Here is a 24,887-nt window from a genome sequence, read left to right on the forward strand (position 1 = left end):
ATATTTGCGTATTAAATGAGATGTAATTCAATTAATTTGATACAGAGTATGTTAAGTTGCATTACTGGCTCATATAGGGACTTATTTCATAGTACCCATACTTTATAGATTTGAATCCCCTGTTTTTCGTGACTTTGACCGCAATTGATAAAGCCCAAGTGGGCCTGCTCATGTCACTTCTCTTTATTAATTCTTTAATTTAAGGTGCCTTAGTGCATTTCGAAAGTGCTAATGTGCGTATATAAAATAGATAATAATTAAAATTATGGAACTTAGCGACTTGCATAAAAGGGACATGCGTATTTGATGTACAATTGGTGTTTGTATGATTGCCTTGTTAGTGTCTGCTATAATCTTACTACAGGATTAAAGGCATGTGAAGAAATCCTCACTTGAATTATGGCCTTGTGGTGTTTTAGTGTCTAGCTCAATTATGTAGCGTGTTTCAAGTTTTCTTAGTTGGGCTTCCCGGTTGCCCCCACGTCTTAGGATAGGGACCGAATCCACTACAAAATAGTGAAAATGTTCTAAATTGTTGTTGTGGGTATCTTTGAAGTGACGTGCAACCGGATATGCTGGGTCTGAGTTCGTGATTGCCATCAAATTTTGGAGCATTCTTTTGTGGACCTGCAGTTTTGTGCTGCCTACATACTGCAAACCACAAGAACACTCCAACACCTATATTGCATACTCTGTTTTGCACGTAAGAACCTTTTTAATGGTAATGAGCTCTTCCTTGAATGCTGTTTTATATGTTGTCTTATTGATACCAAACCTACAAGCACAACAAGTAGTAAATTTAATGAACCCCTTCCTTGATGTCAAGCAATTGGTTGCTGATTTAACTTCCAGGCTGCTACTAACTAGGGCACCGTTCATAGAACTCGCCTTTCTAAATGTGATGCTAGGGTTTTTAGGCAGAACGTCTCCCAAAATCGGGTAACTTAAAACAATGAGCCTGTTCTGGTTGATTATTTTACGTAATACATTTTGTTGTTTGTTATACGTTAGAATTAGTCTAGTGTTCTGGTCTTGATGTTGTGTTGTTGGTTTGTTTGGCACATTGTGGGCAGTGATGGCTAGTAATTCTGACATGTTTAGTGCTCGGGTTTCTTTGATAGCACTATCAATTGTACTCTCCCTGTATCCTCTGGCCCAAAAACCTGTTTTTACTTTCTGTTTGGGATTATATATATATCTCTCACCCAAAAAAGATTTATACTCCGCACCCCTGGCCCCGGGAACCCCATTCCCCGGGGCCAGACCAACCTCTATTTTTATTTTTTTATTTTAGAGGGGGACCGCGTTCCCAACTATGGACCAGAGGACCCCATCCCCCTGGGGCCGGCCTTCCCAAAAGAAATTTAAAGGGAGAGGTCCGACTTCATCCCCCCTCCTTTCTGGGCTACTTCTGGCTCTGGGGAGCCCATCCCCCGGGGCCGGCCCTCACGTTGGGGACCGCGGCGGAGCCCCAATGCCCCTGCGGTCTCTGCCGGCTCCTTGCCACACGCGGGAGCCAGCATTGCTTTTGGACAAGGTGAGCTGCTGACATGCAGCTCCCCTTGTCCAAAAGCAATCTGCTTTGCTTCGTGGAAGCGAGAGCAGGTTTCCTGCTCTCACTTCCACAAAGCAAAGCAGTGTTTGCAATGACAGGGCGGGAGCCGTGCCCCGCACTGTCATTGCAAACTGCAATGTCTCAGGGGTGGGCACCCCGGGACATTGCTGGAGCCTGCCTTGGGGGGTGGCGGTCCCCAGGGCCATCTAGGGCTCCAGGAGGGGGGCAAAGCCTCCCCACATTTTTATTTCTATTGAAGCCCAAGGAGGTGGCGGTCCCCAGGGCGTTGGGGGGCCCACGAGGCCCCCTGCACATAATTATACAAATGCCACTGGGAGTTTGCGGTCCCTGGAGCTGCGGGGCCCCCCGGGCCCACGATATACATTTCTTATTGCCCCCGGGAACTGGCCCACACGGGGGCTTATTAAAACAAAGCGCGGGACAATGTGCTTTGTATTTCTTTTTTTTTGCAGGATTTGCGCACCCAACGCAACTCCAGAAGAATTTTAAAAAAAATGCTTTTTTGGCCGGACCCCCTGACCAGGCCTAGGGGGTCAGGGTGTTTCTACCCTGTTTACTGAGTCACAAAATGGCTGCCAACACTTCTTGGTTTGGAGTGTTAACAGCCAATCAAAGTGAAGCTTGTGATTGGGAGTGTTCGCGGATCCCTCGCGGTCGCCAGATATCAATATTTTTTTATTTTTGAATTTCTCAGGAACTACTGAACTGATTTACACCATTAAAAAAAAAAGAATGTTTTCTGAACCAAGACCTACCTTTTTTGCCAAATTTGGGATAATTCCGTTCAGTAGTTCGGGCTGTAACTTTGTCTACAGTTATACCTATATAGACATGTTTACACCCACTCTCATACCCATACAGACACTGTTACACCCATTCACAAATCCATACAGAGTCTCACACGTACACTTATATCCTTCCATTCATACAGACTTTCAAAGCAACTCACATACCCATTCAGACCCTCTCACACCCACTATTACACCTATGCAGACACTGTTATAGCCATTCACAAACCCATACAGACACCAATATATAGACTCTTTAACACCTAACAGACAATGTCACTCCCATTCAGATATCGTACATACACTGTTATACCAATTTACAAACCCATACACTCTCACACATACACTTGCATCCAGAGACTTTCACACCCTCATGCCCATACAGACCCTCTCGCGCCCACTCTTATACCTATGCAGACACTGTTACACCCATTCACAAACCCATACAGACACACACACACCCACACTTACATAGTTTTACATCCACTCACATACCCATAGAGACACTTTCACGCCCATTCAGATTTCTTACAGACATTGTTACACCCATTCACAAGCTCATAAAGACACTCACACCTACACTTGCATCCATACAGAGACCGTCACACCCACTCACATATCCTTACACACCCTCTCAAACCCACTCTTAGACCTATGCAGGCACTGTTACACCATTTAACAAATCCATATAGACTCTTACCCCACGCTTACATCAAACAGAGACTCTCACACCCACTCATATACTCATACAGACCCTCTCACATCCACTCTTACACCCATGCAGACACTGTCACACCCATTCACAAACCCATAGATACTTTCACATCCACACTTAGACCTATATATATTACATCTATATACACACTTTTTCAGTCACTCACATACCCTTACAGACAGAGTCACACCCATTCAAATATCGCACACCTCTACTGATACACTGTTACAACTAAGATATACATTGAGACACATATGCACCTAAAACCATAGCCCTTTAGACTCTGGTATACTCACTTTGAAATCTGTTCAGAACTGTGCACTAGAAATATTAAATGTGCTGTTTTGTATTGAATGTGTGCTTTTGGTTTGCGGATACGCGGATTTGATCAATTAAAAAAAAAAAAGGATTACCAGTTAAAATTAACAACTGTTTGAGACATAGGGTTGCTTTTAGAAGAGCTGTTGTGGTCATTGTGTGTATATGATGACTATATATATGAGTGGATGCAGTGTTTCAAGTTGCACAGAAATACTCTGTTGCCTTCGTCCGTGAAGTGAACACCATTCATCCTGTATATTCCATGCATGTTGAAGTGCAAGTTTAGGTGCAGGTTGATATTACAGATAGAGCCCATGTTATGGTTGCTGAGGAATGCTGAAACTATTTTATTAACATGTTTCCTGGCTTTCTCTATTTGTGGACAAAATAAAGAAGACCACTTCAAATTTCGCCTCTGACATATGTTAGAAAACACTAAGGCAGTGTGAGGGAAAAGTTGCATTAATTGTTCAAAGGTATTCTTCATTAGGATTTCCAGTCCTACCCCAGGTAGTGTGCCCAGGTCATTGCCACCACAGTGCACAATTATGAGGTCTTGATGTTGGGAATCCATAATGATTTCAAACAATGGAAGCAATTGCTGCCACTTTAACCCTCTCTGGCCAAACCAACTAATCTCCACAATAGGCAAGCACAGGTCCTTGTCAATACCACTCTTTCTAGCAAACTCTCTAGCCCAGAACACAAAGCTATGACCTAAAATCGACACTCTAACCATGTTGAACGATAGAGCAGTAGCACACAGGAAAAGGCTGGTGAAGGCTGCAGCTGAATGGGACAGTTTTCAAAATGGAGTGAGTTAAAAGAGACCCTAGCAAGTAAAATTAAAATGACCACATATGATTGGATGCTGTAATTATGGCACTGTTTAAAGCTAGGTTGTGGTATAAATTTAAAGTAAGTACATGTATGATTGACTATGTGGGATATGGTTTTAATTGCATGCAGTCAACCACACCTGCTGTGTTGGGTTTAGGAGTTAGTATGCTGCTGTGGAGACTGTTGTGAACTTCTGACCTACTGCTAGCGGAGAATGTTAACTTTTTGGTCAACATTGAAACAGAGCTACAGAAGCATGGGGGAAGGGAACAAAAAAAGCCTAGAATGTCAATGTAAGGAGACATTGTTCATGAAAGAAACAATAAAGATTGTTTGGGTATAAATTGAGGGATTTGTAGGACGTGGTGTCACGCACTCACAGGCCCACTCAGACTCGCACACTCAATCACAGACCCAGTGAGTCACCTATGCAGCCACTCTCAGGCCCACCCAGATACTCACAAACCCACTCACTCAAACACCCACTGAGACACTCATCCACTCATTCACACACTCACTGTAACAGGTTACAGTTAGGAAATACGATTAAAAAAACCTTATAAATTCACTTAAAAAACCAAAGGTTACAGGGATGTTAAAGTTAGGAAATCGAATTTAAAAAAACCTTAGAAATTCACTTAAAAAAACCAAAGGTTACATGGACGGTATAGGCAGGAAAAAGAAATTTAAAAACGTAGAAATTAACTGAAAAAACCAAAGGTGATAGGGACATTATAGGCTGACATTTCACTCATACAAAACCAGAGAAATTCAGCAGTTCTAGATACCAGAGTTAACTATAAAACACGTCTCTGGAATGCACTGCTTATGACCACACATATTACATCACTCATGACATGATCAGTGACATCAATGATGACATCTTAAATGTCCACAGGCCCACAGACACTGCATGCAGTATAGGTAAGTAACCCCTACAGCAGGTCTTACAGCTCCAAGAAAATGTGTATTATACTACATGAGAGGACATATCTGCATGAGCAAATAGGCCCCTGTGCTGGTAAGCTCTATTGCTGCCAGTACAAGTGAACAGTGAAGCCACTTTCATTATATGTGCTGGACACTGGGTAAAACTTGTTCTCCAGCTACATGATCGCTTCACTGAAAATAGAAATTATTGGTATAAAAAATCTTGTACTAATAAACCCACACTGATGCCAGTGTTGGATTTATTAATACATGCATACAGAGGGCACCTTAGAGTTGTCCACTAAAAACCTATCAGCCACTGGTGTGCTGACTGGTTTTTGACAGCCTGCCACCAGAGACTAGTTTATGACCCCCCCTCCCCCCCCCCCAAGGGTTTTTTGCTCTCAGGAGGCCCACAGCAAAACCTGCTCTGGCAGTGGGTGCTTTCATACCCTCCCACAGGATGGCCTGCCGATTAGAATTCCAAGGCAGGGGCGCTTCAAGAGCCCACTGCCTTTGGTATGCAAATCTGGCTTCTCTCGCAGGAGAGGAAGCCAACCCATTTTATCCAGAGCCCTTTGGCATCTGGACAGAAGGGAAAATTAGATCGTCATGTAGGGATGTCACCCTTCAGGTTAAGTGAGGCTACCTGAAGGGGATACAGCTTTTTAGAGTTGGCCATCTTGGTAATGACAAGCTTAGGAACCCTGGGTCAGGGTTATCACCACTTTCCAAATGAAGTGGTCATATAGGGGGCATAGTGACCCCAGGAGTAGGTAGCCCATTGGCAACTACCCTACACTCCTCTAACGCCCCTAAACTCAGTATTTAGGGAAGTCCTTGGCACCAGAAAATCAGTTCCCATCGAACTTAAAGACGAAGACGGACGTGAAGAGTCACAAAGAGCAAGAACAGAAGATCCAGCAACTGACTTGGCACCAACCCTTATGGCCTGCCTGCTGACTTTGCCAACTGCAGCAAAATACGAATTGTCCTGCAGCTGTCATGCCTCCGAAGCCTGGGAGTACTGCCAGCACTTCACCCAGGAACCAAGAATTCCTGTGGAACAGCCGAACTGCAGGCCTGCATCCTGCAGGTACAAAAGACTGAGTTGTGATGCTCCAAGACTACGAAAATCCAACGCCGGAAAGCACTACTGCACCCGAACCACCCAGCCTGAGCTGAATCGGCCCAACTGTGTCAACATGGTCCCCAGATCCTCCAGACTCGAAGCCCACTTGGGTTTCCCCGCTGTGGACTTCTCAATGCGGCCTGCAGCCTCTGTTTGCAGGCCACTTCAACCGCTTCCGGTGACAAAGACCCATCGTCTTGGGACACCTCTGCACCAGTCGCCTCTGGACCATGTAGAAGAGAACCGAAGGTGACCCCTCATCTCGAGCATTGTGAGGCTTGACCCCCCTATTGGTTCCACCCAACTGGCCTCCCAGTCAAAACCTGTAGCCTCTTTTCCCACAGACCGATCCCGATTGACTAACATTGGGCATCAGATGTTGTTTGCACCCCTGCACCCAGCCGGCCTACTGCTGCTGCAGGTGACTTCCTGGTGCTGCCTTGGACCGTGCCCCATACTCACCTTAAGTCCAGGAGATTGGTCTTGTAAGTCGCTGTACTGTACCTGAATGCCGTACTTGTTTTTCCTCCCATAGGATAACATTGCAGTTTCTGAAAAATGCACTGTCGACTTTTTAAACGTAAAAGTGATTCTACAGCAAAACGCCCTCAACTGATTGTATTGATTCTGGTGTCTAAACATACAAAAAGATAAGTGTTATTTTTATAAATTGGTGTGGATCTCCTTATTGAGTCGTGTGCATAATTTATTGACTATTCTGTGTATTTGCAGATGTCTAACACTCCTCTCTGATAAGCCTAAGGCTGCTCGGCCACACTACCCACTAGAAGAGCAACTTGGGATTGCTAGAGCAAGCCCCTGTCCACTCATAAAGGAACCCCAGGACTTTCTGCAAGATATACCTAATTTTGGTATAATCATATAAAGAGCCAGCTTGCTACACTTGTGCCCTGCCTTGACCCATTGCCTTTTTGTCTGGCCTTTCCTGGTCTGTTTTTGCACTTTGTCAGAGTTTTCCTGCCCCATGTGACCAGTCCCAGTATTCTACATGAGAATATAACAGAGATAAGCCAATTTATGCTCTGAATCAATAGAATTGTTCAACAACATTAAACATTACTGACAAGCTAGGGGACGTCAAGATTCTCAGTACTTTTGATTGAACATTAGGGTACTGGCAGATTAATCTGATCCCTGGAGCAAAAGAAAAATCAGCATCCTCAATCCCAGATGGACATTACCAATTTACAGTAATGCCATTTGGTTTAAATAATGCCCCTGCCACCTTCCTAAGGTTGATGACACAAGTCCTTGCTGGGTTGGAGTCTTCTAGTGTAGCATATCTAGATGATATTGCTGTTTATAGCTCCACTTGGCAGTATCACGTAATCCACCTTGGAAAGGTCCTTGAGCTAGATAGGGTAGGACTCTGTTGTATACTTGGGCAACCTTGTTGGTGGAGGCCAAGATCAACTGTTACAGCCCAAGATGCAGACATATTGACTGGGTAGCTCCAACTACCCAGACTCCAGTCATGGCATTCCTTGGCTTGACTGGGTACTGCAGAAGGTCTGTGAGGTGTATGGTACTATTGAGACTCCTCTCACAGAATTGACCTCCAAGAAATGCCAAAGAAGGAAAACTCATAGTGAGCTGTCAAAAGACTTTTGACGCTCTAAAGGAAGCAATGTGCTCAGCACCCATTCTGAAAGCCCCAGATTATTAAAAGTAGTTCATAGTGAAGACAGATGCCTCTGAAGATGGGATAGGTGTTGTTTTATCCCAGACCAATGATGATGGCCATGACCAGCCTGTTGCTTTCACTAGCAGGAGGTTACTTCCCAGAGAGCAGCATTGGAGTGCCATTGAGAGGGAAGCCTTTGCTGTGGTTTGGTCCCTGAAGAAGTTGAGATCATACTTGTTGGCTCTTAATTACTTGCTCAAACTGACCACAGGCCTCTCACATGCCTGATGCAAATGAAAGTTGAAAACTCCAAACTGTTGAGGTTGTCCATTTCCCTACAGGCGATGGACATTACAGTGGAGCACAGACCTGAGACTGACCATGCCAATGCAGATGGCCTTTTCAGGTTTTTCCACTTAGACGATAAAGACTCTCTTGGGAAAGGTTAGTCTCATTCTCTTTCGCTTGGGGTGGGGGGGAGGGGGGTTGTAAAATGCCCCTTTTTGACATGGTCACCCTCACCTTTGCCTTGTATTTGATTTGATTTCTCCTGCTGAGGTCCCCAGTGCCAGATGCCTTTCCCAAAACTGTACATTTGTTACCCCAATCATCAGAAATACCTTTAGCACTCCTTGTAACTCCCTTGTAAATGATACCTCTGGAACCTAGAACAGGGAGGCTAAAGAGGGCTCTTGAGGACTGCAGCACAGATTGTGCAACCCTAAGGGACCCCTAACCAAACACATACAGACTACCACTGCAGGATGCATGTCGTTGTGCAGACAAAAGTGAAAACACAACATGGCACATATCCATGTCCCATGCCCAAATACACTGCATATAGTATAGGCAAGTACGCCCTACAGCAGGCTTTACAGCTATAAGGCAGGGTGAACTATACTACATGTATAGACATATCTGCATTAGTAGATATGCCCCTGTGCTGGTCATTTACATTACTGACAGTACAAGTGATTGGGGAAGCCATTTTGAAAAATAGTGCTAGACATAATTGAAAACGAGTTCCCCAGCTACATGATGTCTTAGCTAAAAACAGAGAAGTTTGGTATCAAACATCTCGTATTAATAAGCTCACACTGCTTCCAGTGATTGATTTATTAATACATGCACCCAGAGGGCACCTTAGAAGTGCCCCCTGAAAACCGACCATCTACTGGTGTGCTAGCTAACTGGTCTTAGCCAGCCTGCCGCCATAGACAAGTTTCTGACCCCCAAGAGTGAGGGACTTTACGCTCAGGAGGTCAGAAAAAAAATCCTGCTCAGGCAGAGGGTGTTTACACCCCCTACCAGAGGATAACCTGCAAATTAATATTCCAAGGCAAGGAGTTTTAAAGAACCCACCGCCTTTGGTATGCAAATCTGGCTTCGATCAAAGGAGAGGATGCTGACCTCCCTTGACCAGGGCCCATTTGGCACCTGTGTCAAGGCAGGAAAATTAGTAGTCAGGTAGGCGTGTTCACCTTCAGACTAGTTCTACCCCTAAGGTGGGCGACCTGAAGTGAAGATTAAATTTCAGAGTCTACCATCAAAGTGATGGCAAATTTAGGAACTCTGGGACAGGGTTATGCCTACCCTACATTCCCCTAACACCTGTAAATTCAGTATTTAGGGGAGCCCCTGGCACCAGGAAATCAGATCCTGCCAACCTGAACAAAGAAGACGGACGTCAAGAGTCGCAAGAAGAAATAACAGAAGAACAAGCAACTCACTTGGCACCAACCCTGCTGGTCTGACTGCTGACTTTGACAATTGCACCAAAAGAAAACTTGTCCTGCAGCTGCTGTGTCTCTAAGGCCTGGGAGAACTGCCAGCACTTCGCCCAAGAACCAGGAACTCCAGTGGAACAGCGGAGCTGCTCCCATGCACCTTGCAGGTACCAAGAAAAAACTGAGAGGCTCCAAGACCACAAAAAACAGATGTCCGAAAGCACCACTGCATCTGAGCCGCCTAGCTGAAGTGGGAAAACTGTGCCAACGAGGTCCCTAGACCCTCCAGACTCAAAGCCCTCCTTGGATTTCCTCGCTGTGGACTTCGACACCGCCTGCAGCCTCTGTTTTCAGGACCCCTCTACCGCTCCTTGTGACAAAAGGTGATGGTTCAGCCTGACTGGCCTCCCAGTCCAAACCTGTAGCCTCTTTTCACAAAGACCGATCCATAGACTAACATTGGGCACACGACGATGTATTGCACTACTGCACCCGGCTGCCCTAGTGCCGCTGGAGGTGACCTGCTGGTGCTGCCTTGAACATTGCCCCATACTCACCTTCAGTCCAGAAGATTGGTGTCGTAAGTCGCTGTGCTCTACCTGTATGCCATATTTGTTTTTCCTCCCATAGAATAGCATTGCAGCGTCTGAAAAATGCACTAAGTGTTGACATTTGAAAACAAAGTATTTATATCTCGAAACGTAATTACATGATCATATTGATTCTGGTGCTTAAATATGTATAACGATACGTGCTAATTTTATAAATTGGTGTGGATCTCCTTATTGGGTTGTATGCATCTTTTATTGACTGTGGGTGTATTTTGCAGATGTCTAACAATCCTCTATGATAAGTCTAAGGCTGCTCGACCACACTAGCCCCTAGAAGAACACCTTTGGATTGATAGAGCAAACCTTTGTCCACTAGTAAAGGAATACCCAGACTCTTTACACAGTGTACCTCACTTTGGTATATCATATAAAGAGCCAGCTTTCTACAGTTGTATGTGCACCTATAATCATGTAATCGAAGTGCACATTTTAGTGTTTAACCATGCTAATTTAACTAGGCCTGAATCTGAAGTGCATTTTGTTACCTTGCATGTTCTCTCCGCTGCAGATGCGGTTCCAAGGCTTCACTAGTTAGAGAAAGGAGCACTGTGTATTAGTGACAGCGAGGCCTGAGAGGAAAATCTTGGTAGAGATGCGAGAAACTAATGAACGGGAGAAAAGGTGGCTATTCATCGTATATCAACAATGGTGTTCCATCCAAGGCCATGTGAATATCCAGGTTTCGTGAGATGGGAAGTTTGACGATGTTGCCAATGGGCACATGAAGTGTAATTCCATTGGTTCCTTGAAGGGCGGTATAAGGATTATACTATAAGAATGTATTTGTATGCTTTAATGAAAGTACGCACTATTAAGCGTTTAGAACAGATCCCTTTAGACTTTGAGAGGTGCAGACCTCTCTGCTTACTCTAGTCTTAAGAGTTTAAAGCTATATGCTGAACACTTGTCCTCACTTAGAGGTTTTCTACTGAAATCCTTGCTATGCAATGCTATGCTAATCCATCCTATTTCTTATGTTCCTTTGAGATTTTCCCAGTCTTGACCATCCACAATCTAAACTTAAAGCCCTGATTAGATGACTTTAAACCTTATCCATCTGTACGTATGTGGCTGCTCTTGCCACATTTGGATGCTATTGAACTGGATCAACTTTGTTGACTAAAGCCTCCTTTTGAATTCTGTATCTGAGCAACGCTTAATTTGCATACATTTGAATGTACTACTGATTTCAATAAACCTACTTAAATGTAGTTACTAATTCCTGGTCAATCAAGATTCTTTATTTCGTAATGTTTCCAGAGCATATGAAGTACACAAATAGTAACAACATTAAAAATATACATGTTATATAAAATACCTAATAGAAACATATACAAATTCATATTTAAAATCATAGGTTAAAAACTATGAAAAAAGAAAAAAGAAAAAACATCATCGAAGTTTTATAAAGTGCATAATTCCATCACAATTAATTCATAAATACGCCACTGCTATCCTTAGGTCTCCCATTCTTTGTTGGCTCTCCTATTTTTAAGGGAAGACCAGAGAAACAAGGCCATAACATATAAATGGATCACTCTGTTTTTTAATTTCAAAAAAGGGCTGGACGGCATTGCCTAAAATTATATCTGAGCCAAGAGGGAGAATGAACATTTTCTTGGAAGATCATAAAAACTGCTGTAATATAACAATATATGTAGATCCGACTTGGCTCACCTTCCATCACGAGGACAGGCTGGCAAATCGGCTGATGAGTACCTATTGTTTGGGAAGCCCATCTTCAAGGGAATAGAATTCATACATAACCTCATTAAAATGAAACGGTGCTGAAGGTTTGTTACAAACAATAAATATGATTCATCGACCTATGCGATGGGAGTTGACATAAGGTACAGCTTTAATGAGGATTTTAGTCAATTTGATTCCTCTGACACACAACCTTCGCCGAAAAGATTTCTTTAATTCTCGTCTTGTGGGTGGGTTAGAATATAACTCTTACAAATTTAAAGCTCCCAAAGTGCACTTCACCTATTGCAACCAAGGAATCTTATGTACGTGGTCTAGGGATAGGCAGTCCCTGATTATGTTTTGGGTCAGGTTGACAGTGTCCCTCCTCCAGATAGAGTGTCTTAGCAAAATGGGGGCTAACCGGAGAACATCAGAAAGATATGAGGCACCAAGTTTAACATGGCAATTTTAATTTGAGCAGGTGTGCGGAAGGGGAAGTAGCATTTTGTAAAAATTATCCTCTACACTTTGTAAAGGATCTATTGCTTCTATTCCCATACCCCTGCACCATACTTTGTAGTGGAAATGGTTTTGGCAAAGTATACCATTTTTATTATCTCAATAGGCTTGGACCCGGGCTTCTTAATAAAACTGAAAATGGCTGTTACACTTTTTTCCCATAACAAGAACCCTATTAGCCACCATATTTAGCCAGGAGTGCTTTTGATCAAAAAGAACCCCAAGGTAAGAGAAGGTGTCCACCACTCCAAGCCTACGTGTGTCTATGTGAAATGTTGGAAGTTTCTTAGGGCGTGCCCCTGCCACTAACAAACGATTTTACTTCACTAACATGAAAGTCCAGATATTTCATAAATTTTGAGTAGGCCTCAATAAGTTTCTGCAGGACCACCCTAGTTCTTACCATTAACACTGCATCATATGCGTAAAGTTGCATTTCGAGGGGGTCAGCATTACAAACGGGCACATTTTTCGTAGACTCGTTCAAGGCTGCCTGCACTAGTGTAGATTGAAAATAGAAAGGGGCGAGGATGCAGCCCTGCCTTGTGCACTTCCCATCCCTTCCATATCGAACGCATATCGAACGCAGGCTGTTGCTTGTGTATACATCTGTCGTATAAAATTAACTATGGCCACCTCAATGCTCATATCTTTCGAAATCAGCCATAACTTTGAGTGGGTAACACAGTCGAAGGTGGCCGTCAGATCCATAAAGGCCGCATAGATCTGTCCAGACTTCACTATCGTGTATTTGGCCATAGGAAAGCTCAGATTGAGGCATTGATCCATTGTCCCCTTGCCTATTTGGAAACTATACTGAGACGGTGTCAGGATATTCCTCTTTTTAACCCAATCCTCTAACCTGCTCAACAATAAGCACCCCATCAATTTTGCAGTGCTATCAGAGAGATATGTCTTTAATTTTGAGGTTGAGAGTTGTCCCCCTTTTTGAAGATGTGAATTATCATACTTTTCCATAAGGCTGGAGGACCTGGCCCTTATTGTGTGGCCTAATGGGTTACCCGAAACCGAATTGTCTTGTTTTATGCTAATTCTCTTTTTCCTCTGCCATCTACAAAGGTTGGTTAAATGGAAGGCAGCGGTGGGCCAGCAAATTGTAGTGTGGAAGAGAGAACTGCTCAAATTGGCAGGTAGCGAGGGCAGGATACTTTTGAGGGAGGCGTAGAGGAGTACAGGGAAACCCGGAACCAGACTCACCAGCAGGCTTCGCTGTCGAATCTCCGAGGAGATTTGAGAGCTCCACAGTCAATGGTACAGTTCTAGATACCACTCTGTATGACATACGGGCTGTATAGACGCGGCCCATGGCGGAGGAAGTCCTCTGACCTGGTCCCCATTGTTAGAATGTGTGACCTGCTGCTTCTTCCAGCATGCCAACTGGGTTGTCATTTAGGAGATGATGTACTGACCTGCGGTGGGAGAGGGTTGGGAGAGATAGGGGGTGGGGGAATTGTTCAATTGACTGTTGTTTTTCATTCACTGAAACAAATTGGGTGCATACTACTTTGAGGTCTCACATGCTGTACTCAGATGTGCTAACGCTGCTGAATGTATTACATGCATCTAAAAACCCAATAAAATCTGTTTAGAAAAAAAACACAAAGGTCTGTTGCATGGAAACTGTAACCATGTGCCAATGCACCATCAGAATTTTTACTTTTTCTTCCAAATAGCTACCGAAATGATCAATCCCTGTGTGGCTCTCCACGCTGTACACCACAGTTTTAACCCAAAGCAGGCATAAAGGCATCACCATTGCCATGTACTAGATAAAAAAAACACCTGAGGGTTGAAGAACGTACTTTAAGGAAATATTCACTTAAACCTTAAATATCCCTGCGAATAGGTCATTTAGAAGAACAATATGAACCTAAACAGGTCTTTGGATAAATCCTCTTTGTAATTCGATGGTTGCATCGCCTATTTACCCATAAACTAATCCATATCTTTTCCAGGACTGTTCCTCTGTCCACTCCAGAATTATGAAAAGAAGACAACCTATGATGGATGTCATAAAAGCTTTACATCTGTACCTCAGAGAAGAAAGAGTAGACTTAAACACTTCTACAGCAGGCATCTGTACATAATTTACTTATAATTAATGTTGGACCACTGCAGCTAATGCAAGAATTAACAAAGTTGTCTTTCTGCAACAATGCATTTAGCAACATCACTATCAACACTTTCTTCTGGGTCATTTCTCAAGAGCAGGTTACACAGCTGGAAATGAGAAACTGACCTCCTAAATTGTAGCTATAGATCTCCCAATAAACTGTGACAGCACCATACATAAACTCACCTCAACCCTTCCCCCATACTGTAACCACACCCTCAACTCGGGTGAAGGCAAAAGCAACCAGACTAAGCTGCGGTATTGGTAAAAAGGGAGAGCAGTTGAATGTCAGAGGACCAAAGTCACTCAAGGCCCACACACTTGAAAACTGACAAAAATGTGTAAGAAATTGAGTTATTAGTTTCGAAGGAAGGGAGCCCTTCACAAGTAATATGTTCTAAATGGTCTTATTACTAGGAACCAAGTACCCCATTGTAGAACTTCACTGTCTCGGTGCAGCAAGGCAGAGCAGTCCACGGCCTACTCAAAGGAGGTGGTGTGGGCTAGCAATCCCAAATGGTTGACAAGCAACAATAACACTCAAAGTATTGTCAAATCAGTGCTCTTTCTTTTAAAAAGGAAAAGTACAGTTATTATATAAACAAATATTTACATTATGTAGTTAGAAATAACTTTGTTGACAACCTTACATCACATTTCATTCCTAGTGAATCTTGAACCAGATAATCATAATGCCCCCACCCATACCAGATGCAACATCACACTATAAGAGGGTGTAATTTTCTTACAATGCTGCCAAGCTTTGGATCTTCCTTCCTCTGCTCCTACGTAAGGAATCCAATCATTCTGCGTTCTGTAAATTGTTAAAGACCTGGCTATTCCCCTAGTCTGGTTGGTTTCTCTACTGTCCGCCGCTACCAGTGCTGGAATGCCTTCGGGTAGTCATGCACTTTACAAATGCATTTTTCATTTCATTTGATTCTAAATAAGGCCGGCCTATTGGCTTTATCATGTGGAAATAAATAAATATATACAAATATATATACACACACACACACACTTATCTATACATACACATATATATTTATAAATATATATATATATATTACCTACTGGCAGTCGCCAGTAGGTAGTTATAGTTAGGACCTATTTTCCATAGGAAATCCGCAACATTCTATTTGGAATAACGTTGGCGCAGATTGACAAATCTTCGCGAAATTTTCCAAACTTTTGGCCAGCTCCGGTCCGCTCCTATCCTGAAAATTTCACGGTGATTCGTCAAGTTGGGGCCGAGAAAAAAGGCGGGTCCCAAAACGCGTTTTCCCTATGCATTTTCCCATACAACCTGTTGTCGCAGCTACAGCCCGAACTGCTGAACGGAATTACACCAAATTTGGCAAAGAGGTAGTCCTCAGTTCAGACTCGTGCCTTTTGCTTAAATGGTGTAAATCCGTTCAGTAGTTCCTGAGAAAATTAGAGTTAAAAAGATAGATATATCTGGGCGGAGCCTAACCATACATCTCATCGTGAGATCTGATTGGCTGTCAGTACTTCATCCAAGAAGTGTTGGCAGCCATCTTGGGACCAATATACATGATAGCATCTCATTAAAAAGCATTGCAGTTAATAGAAGGTTTTAAGACTTTAGTTACATTATAAATCATTTGTTGATGGTACCATACCCATTTTAGGAATTGTGGTGTTGTTCCAAGGTGATTTTACCATGTGAAAAAGCCTTCTGCCGTGATATCATGAATCATGTTTGAGAGAAAACTATTTTCTCATGCTTTTCCCACAGAGGTTTGGAAGGTGATCTATAAGCTAAACTGAGAGCATATTTTCTGTAAATTCACATTATCTTTCTCAGTCATGTGAGAATGAAGTCTGGCATTCTCAGTAAAACATGTACATCCAACAAGGGCAGAGACTGTCAGTTGATTCCTTTGTGTTCTACTGCAGCTTCCCAGAGTGTTCTGAAGAACAACTAAAGCGCTAACAGTCCTACTTATGACAAACGTATTGCACACCTGAAGCCATCGTGATTGGAATAAAGTGGTAACTCTTAAAACATTTAATTTAAAAAGGAAAAAAATGAGGGGATTCATTTTGCCATAGAAAGTATGATTAGTGCTGCAGAAAGAAAAATTAGGGCACATTTTGAGTGACTTCTCAAATCCTCTTCTATTTCATTAAAAAATTCTGACATGCAGACTGAAACATGCACTTTCAATACCAGCAGCAGACTTTCCTGGTGAGCAGTAGCTTTACTACAGTGATCTAATAAGCAACTAGGGTGCTAACATTCTGAATTTATGGCAAATGTGTGACATCTCAATGCCTTCTTGATGGAATCAAAGTAAAAAACTGAAAGTATTTCCTACTGAGGAGACTATAGTAAATTAGGAAATTAGGAAACTTCATAACAAATAAGTCTCCCAAAATGGCCACCAGAGACAAAAGAGCCCAAATGTAGCCCAAATATCACCCAGATGTAGCCCAAGTATAGCCCAATGACAGAATGTCCCAGAGTGGTCTAACGAACAACTAGAGCGCTAACAGTCTTACTTATGACAAAAGTATGGCGTATGGCACACCTGAAGCCATCATAAAAAAATTCTGACATGCAGACTGAAACATGCACTTTGAATACCAGCAGCAGACTTCCCTGGTGAGCAGTAGCTTTACTACATTGATCTAATGAGCAACTAGAGTGCTAACATTCAGAATTTATGGAAAATGTGTGACATATCTGAATACCTTCTTGATGGAATCAATGTAAAAAGTGAAAGCATTTGCTAATGAGGAGACTGAAGTAAATGAGGAAATTAGGAAACTTCATAACAAATAAATCTCCCAAGATGGCCACCAGAGACAAAAGAGCCAACAATGCAGCACAAATATCACCCAGATGTAGCCCAATGACAGAAGTGCAAAACACTTATTTTTTGTGTATTTGCAGTTTTATATAGTGCAGACTTGTCAGGTATAGGAGTGCTTTACATGAGCATTGGTTACATCACACAAGATCAAATTCATTTTGGTTGTAGACATGGGGAGATTAAGTGATTTGACCAGAATCACAGAATGTTGAGCTGAAGCAGAAACTCCAACCTGGTTCCCCAGTTGCAAAGTCTGCAGCTCTGGAAGTAACACCACATCCTCTCCCCTAGGTGCAACATTTAATCAAGTGGTCAACTGGATAAAAAAACAAAGATTACAAATAATTTAAAAGTTCTTTGTCGCTATTTGAAAACTCAAAAAATATGCCCTCATTTTAGTTTTTTAGAGCACTAACCATAATTTTGATGCAAATACGACCCTCTCATATATGTAATTTCTAAAGGAAATGCTCTAGGTATTACAGTTTTGATTACATCAAGATGACGTCAGGCGTTCCACACTTTTGTAATAAATATAGAATGTTAGCAATCTAGTTGTTCATTGGGATACTGTTGAGAGGCAGAGGCCAGGGGCACGGACTCTGAAAATTGAAAGCAGGTGGGAGTGTGCAGAGGCAACAATTTGACTGGGCAGGCAGGAAGGGCAGTGGCAGCACAGTAGACTATGGAGGGCAGTGGAAAGGGGGGCAGGGGCAACAAACCAACAATACAGGACTGGCAAGAGAGGCTGTGGCAATATAATAGACTATTGTAGTACAACCATACATGCCAACAGACCCGTTTCAGCCAGGAAACGTCCAATGTTTTTAAGCTCAAATGGGCTTTATTTGATCTGTCTCCTGTCTACAATCTCCTCTTTTTCAATGTAACTCAAAGGGGAAAATCAATACCGCAGTTTTTTTTCAAAATCTCCCTCTTACCAAGTTCAAAATGTTCGCAGGTATGGTACATTGGATCATGGTAGGCAGGAGGAATTGGGGTAGAGACATGGACTCGGATAACAGAGGACAGGAGGGACATGGAGAGGTGCACCAAACTGACCCTACAGGGCAGGCATCAGGGTTTGCAGCAGCACAATACACCACACAGGGCATGTGGGACGGGAGTGCAGCACAACAATCCATAGAAAGCAATAGGGAGGGGACAGGACCATGCACATGGACAACAGAGAACAGAGGGGAAAGAGGCAATGGTAGCTAGCTGACCATAATGGACAGACAGGAGAGAAAGCTGCAGCATAACAGACCATAAAGGGCAGGAGGGACGTATCAGGGGCATTACAATGGAACAGACAAGCCAGGAGGGAGGGAATAGGGGTCTGCACATGGAAACAGAGGGCTGGGGGCAAGGGGGCAGGGCAGGAGGAGCAAGATGACCATGGAGGTCAGGCAGGATAGGCACTAGAAACAAGACACAACATGGAGAGCAACAATGAGACTATGATGGCATACACACAGACCATGGAGGGAAGGTGGGAGGGGGTCAGGGGCAGCTAGCTGACCACACAGGGAAGGTGGGAGGGGCCATGGCAGCACAGAAAACCATGCATGGCAAGCGGGAGGGTTAGTGGCAGCACAATGGCTATGATGGGCAAGAAGGAGGGGTGCAGGGGCATGCACAAAGTACCATGGAGGATAGAAGGGAGGGTCAGGACCTGGGCACAGACAAAAGAGTTCAGGGGAAGGAGCCTCACAACAGACTGCGCGGGGCAGGCAGGAGGAGCAGTTGCAGCACAACAGATCAGGGAGGGCAGAAGGGTGTGGCAGTAAAATGGACCATGGAGGACAGGAGGAAGGGGATAGGGGCATGGCATGTGGACAGGCAGGGTGGAGGTGGCAGGGACAGGTTACAGTCATCGGACAATGCTAGGCAGGTGGGAGGGAAGTGGCAGCTCAACAGAACACTCAGAGTAGATAGAAGTGGCAGGTCCATGGAACATGGTGGGCAAAAAGGATGGAGCAGGGGCATGCACAAAGACATCGGAGGGCAGGGGGAAGGAGAATAGGGGCAGCAAGCTAAGCACAGAGGCTAAGCAGGAGGTCAATGATGGGCCATAGAATTGGGCAATGGAGGGCAGGAGGAGTGGACTGGTACATCATGCTAAATGGAGAGCAGTGGCAGCACATCAGACCATGCGTGGCAGGAGGGAGGAGGCTAGTCCATGGATTCAGACAACAGAGGATAGGGAGGAGGTGGATGGGGCAGCAAGCTAACTGTTCAGAGAAGGTGGGTATTAGGAACTTTATTGTTTTTAAAATGCGTGTCTGTGCGAACTACTTAAAATATGAACAAGTATGCAGCATAATCTCACTTTTATTCAGGAAAAAGAGGACGTTTGTGACTGTGACTCCGGGCTCACTTGGCAGAAACACCCCCTGACCCTCCACCCCCCATTGCAAAATGTAATGCCCGTGAAAAGGGTAGGTGGACGCAGTGTTATATAGAACATAGTCCTGAGAGCACGATTGAAAATGAAAACAAGATATAGTATATGGTATAAATTATGCACCAAAAAGTGTGATACAAGATGAACTGGGGCGTGAAATATAATATGCAATACATTGTGCGCAATGACAGATTCATTGGAGAGCGTGAGATAGCACAGGCACTAGCGTGCTATGCGATATGCGCCTTGGAGTGTAATATGCACAGGGCAGTGTTGTGTAACCTAACTAGTCTCTAAAGTTGTAATATAAAATATGTGCTGGGGAGTGTAACGTTGCATATGCACTGTGACAAAGATATGGATCCCAGATTGTAATATGTATGGCATAGCGCTGTGCGTTATAACATAGGCATCGAGGAAGGCACGTTAGATGGGGCAATATAACCCGTGCGAAGGCAAGTGTGGCATGACATATTCACGGGGTGGTGTTACAGTGCACATGGGCTAGAGAGTGTCATAGCATACGCACTAGCTGGTGGAATACAACACAGAGGTTTGAGGCAATCGGCGGGCACTGGTGGGTGTAACACAGCATTGGGCTCAGCCAGGAGCACGCTGTGACTCTCAATTGAGGTTCGTCTCCTTTCCAGAGAGTAAAATAAAAAGTATTACACATCCGGCGGTGGATGTGTGTTTTATTAACCGTGAGGGGGGTTTCTTGCATAGTTTGGTCGAATTTTTGTCGAATCCCCTCTGAATGGCTTGGTGTGCGTGTGTATTAAATGTGCCCGTCAATAGCTACCCATGTTTGTATAAATAAACGACAAGGGTGTCTACTTGAACAGTACCCACCGGCGGGGGCGCCGGGATTAGGCACGGTAGGGCGTCAGACACATCAGAGCTTCACTAGCGGTGTAAATACATTCCACGTGGATTCATTGTAGGCATAGTCGCCTTTTAATGAATATCACGCAAATCGTCATGGTGATAGGTACATACGGTTTGTCCAGCATGTCCTAGGTGTTTCTATAAATATATATATTTTTTTAAATAATAAAAAACAAAGGCCGGCCTCGGGGGATGAGGTCCCCGGGGCCATATGTGGCCTGAGGGGGGCAACGCAGCCCCCCTCCTAAAGAATAAAAAAAAAAAAAAAAAGGCCATGACCCGGGGATTGGGGTCCCCGGGGCCGATTAAGGCCTTGGGAGGGCCAAATTTATTTTTTCAACAAAACAAATTAGGGTGCAGGCCCTGGGGGATGGGGTTCCCAGGGCCAATAAATTAGAAAAAGAAGGGGGGCCACACAGCCCTCCTTCTTAAAAAAATAAAATAAATAAAAGACCGGCATCGTGCCGGAGGCCACGCCCCCTCCTTGCAGCACTCTACAAACACGCCCCCTGGCCAGTTCTAAGTTGGGGAATTAACTCTCCTTCAATACTGAGGGTCCCTGAGGGCCAACTAGCCCAACAGGTATCTCCAGTATGCGCCAGGGAGCTGTGTTGCAGACAGGTGTTCTGAGGCCACACCCCTTTTTACACCTCTATGCAACGCAGCTCTGTGGCGCTTACTGGAGGTACCTAGTGGGCTAGTCTGACCCTAGGGACCCTTAGGTTTCATGGGGACCTAATCTCTCAACTTAGAACGGCCACAGGGCGCGTTTACACAGTGGTGAAGGGAGGGGACGGGGCCTGAGGTGACGTGTGCAAACAAGCCCTGTGGCGCGTTTTAAGTTGGGGAAATAATTCCCTTTCAATCCTGAGGGACCCTGGGGGCCAACTAGCCCACCAGGTGCTTCCAGTAAGCGCCACTGCTCTGCGTTGCAGAGAGGTGGTGCAGGCCGTGCCCCTTTTTACACCTCTCTGAAATGGCGCTTACTGAACGTACCTAGTGGGCTATTTTGCCCCTAGGGACCCTCAGGATTTAAGGGGACTTAATCTCCCAACTTCAAAAACGGCCACAGGGCGTGTTTACACAGTGGGGAAGGGAGGGGACGGGGCCTGAGGTGACGTGTGCCAACACGCCCTATGGCGCGTTTTAAGTTGGGGAAATAATTCCCCTTCAATCCTGAGGGCCCCTGGGGGCTAACTAGCCCACCAGGTGCTTCCAGTAAGCGCCACTGAGCTGCGTTGCAGAGAGGTGGTCCAGGCCATGCCACTTTTTACACCTCTCTGCAACGCAGCTCTGTGGCACTTCCTGGAGGTACCTAGTGGGCTAGTTGGACCCTAGGGACCCTCAGGATTCAAGGGGACTTAATCTTCCAACTTAAAACGGCCACAGGACGTGTTTACACAGTTGGGAAGGGAGGGGATGGGGCCTGAGGTGACGTGTGCAAACACGCCCTGTGGCGCGTTTCAAGAGGTAGTTTTAATCCCCTGCCCTATTATATACTAGGGGCTTACAAAGGAGGTCATGCTAATCACAGGGGAACCCCAACGCATAGTGTTCCCTAGTGTACGTAGGTGTTTTCACTGTATTCTGAGTGTCTTTTTACATAGCACTGGCTCTAGGACTGGTTAGTCAGACTCAGTTACCACCAGTATCCGTCTGAAAAAGTTGAGGGTACAGGATGATTTTGCAACAAGGCTTCTTTCTGCTCTTCTGTTTGTTCTTTCTGCACGTTATCCTTCTGCCTGCACTTTTCTTCGTCTTTGAGGACTTCTGTTACTTCTTTCTGCATTTTTTTCTTCTTTCTGTGCGTTTTTTCTTCTTTCTTCACATGTCCTATCTCTGTAGGCATAGTTAGGAATTAGCATTTAAAAAACCTTAGAAATACACTGAAAAAGTCATAGGTTTCAGGGGCGTTATAGTTAGCTGGACTTTTCACTCGAACAAAACCATTGAAATTCCCCCGTTATAGTTAGTTCAGCTAACTATAACTTGCGCGCCCGCAATGCACTGCTGATGATGTCACATATTACATCACTCATGACATGGTCAGTGACATCACTCATGACATCACTGATGACATCTCAAATGACATCACTGATGACATCACCCTTGTGATAGAGTGGCAGACCTCCTCTCACCCTAATATAACCTTTGATACACACATTCAAAAATAGAAACTACAATTTTCAAAACAATGGACATACCAATACCAGTTATAACAACATTCAGTAATTCTAAGATCCACATACACATCCACTCATTCAGCAACAGTCCTATACAGTCACTCATACATGTACTCACTCATCATATGTACTCATACACCTATACATCCTGTTACACAACGCCACTCATCCACAGAGTTACTCACACACATAGTCACTCATGCTAATAAAGAATCAAACATCCATTTACTTGCTTATATAGTTATACACACACCACCACACTTACTTCTACAGAAACTTACACATGCTTAGTCTTTTAAATAGTCACTTATAGAAACACATACTCGTTCATACAGGAACTCTTTCAATATCTCACTCTCACATATACTCACTTATATATGCCAATAGTCACATATGCTAGTTTAAAATGTATGTAGTTACTCAAATGTATGTAGTTACTCATAAAGACACTATTGAAACAGTCATTCACTCACTAACACACCCATGCACACACTCATCCACCCATACAGTCCTGCACACATGCTGTCTTCAACACATACAAACAGTGAGTCACGCATTCATGCACCTATGCACTACGTAATACCCCCCACCGAACGATACAGACACTCAGACACTCATACTGATACTCAAAAAACCAACTAATAACCTATATAGACCCTCATGTAGCTACTCACCAACCCATGCACCACTTACACAAAGTGAGAGACTGATACAGATATTTACATATTTAAACATTACTCACTAAGCCATGTATTCACTAAGATGCACTTAGTCAGTTATACAATCAATTTTTCAAAAACAAATCATCCATTTAGACACTTATATACCCATTTATTCTTCCATCGACCTTGAGATATACATATATAAAACATATGTAATTTTCAGAAAAACACACATTCACTGGATGATGTCATGAGTGATGTCATCAGTGATATCATTTGAGATGTCATCAGTGATGTCATGAGTGATGTCACTGACCATGTCATGAGTGATGTAATATGTGACGTCATCAGCAGTGCATTGCGGGCGCGCGAGTTATAGTTAGCTGAACTAACTATAACGGGGGAATTTCAATGGTTTTGTACGAGTGAAAAGTCCAGCTAACTATAACGCCCCTGAAACCTAAGGTTTTTTCAGTGAATATATATATATATATACATATATATATATATACACACAAACACATTTATTATAACATTCTACCAGCTTCTGTGTAACAGGAATATTGCCTGGTGCTACAATCTCACTTACTGGTCCCCGCCAGTATAATAATTCGGGGAGAGGAGTTGGCCTAATGGCTAGGGCGGTCGACCTCGAATTTGGGGAACTGGGTTCGAGTCTCGGCAATGACGCTGAACATCCTGTGATTCTGGGCATATCACTTAATCTCCCCATGCCTAACAAAAATGAATGTGTCCTAATGTAACGCAACTGGTGCTATGTAAAGCACTCTGATAGCCGATTCGGGTCAAGTTCGCGCTATATAAAACTCTATAAAAATAAATAAATAAATAAAAATAATTATGATACATGAACAATATTACTGAGAACAACAAACAATAGAAATCCTTATAATGAATTCCTATGACAAGGCCCAATTCTGTGTCCTCCTCAAGCTGGACAACGTGCCAGCAATTCGATACCTAAATCATCTAGGGGGGATAAGATCCAAAGCCCTATCGGATCTGATGCGCGACCTCTGGGAATGCGGTCTGTCCAACCAGATATCAATATCAGCAGAACGCCTTCCGGGAGCATCCAACCAGGTTGCGGACTGGTAATCCCGCCATTAGGACACCAGTCTATGGAAATTACACCCCAGGGTAGTCCAGGAACTCCAATCACGTTGGGGTCCCTTTCTAGATCGACCTCTTTGCCTCCCGGCTGGATGCCCAAGTGGAGAGGTATTACAGCTGACTACCAGACGCAATGGCAGTGGATG

General features: G+C 43.9%; 1 protein-coding gene across 4 annotated transcripts in view; it reads right to left on the bottom strand.

Moving 5' to 3' along the window:
* The window catches only part of ZMYM4 (zinc finger MYM-type containing 4), a 1,418,124-nt gene that overhangs the window by 1,204,215 nt on the left and 189,022 nt on the right, over nt 1-24,887 (bottom strand). The gene's annotated exons all lie outside the window — the stretch shown is intronic.

Source organism: Triturus cristatus, chromosome 3_2 (assembly GCF_964204655.1).
Source record: "Triturus cristatus chromosome 3_2, aTriCri1.1, whole genome shotgun sequence".
NCBI classification, from domain to species: Eukaryota; Metazoa; Chordata; class Amphibia; order Caudata; family Salamandridae; genus Triturus; species Triturus cristatus.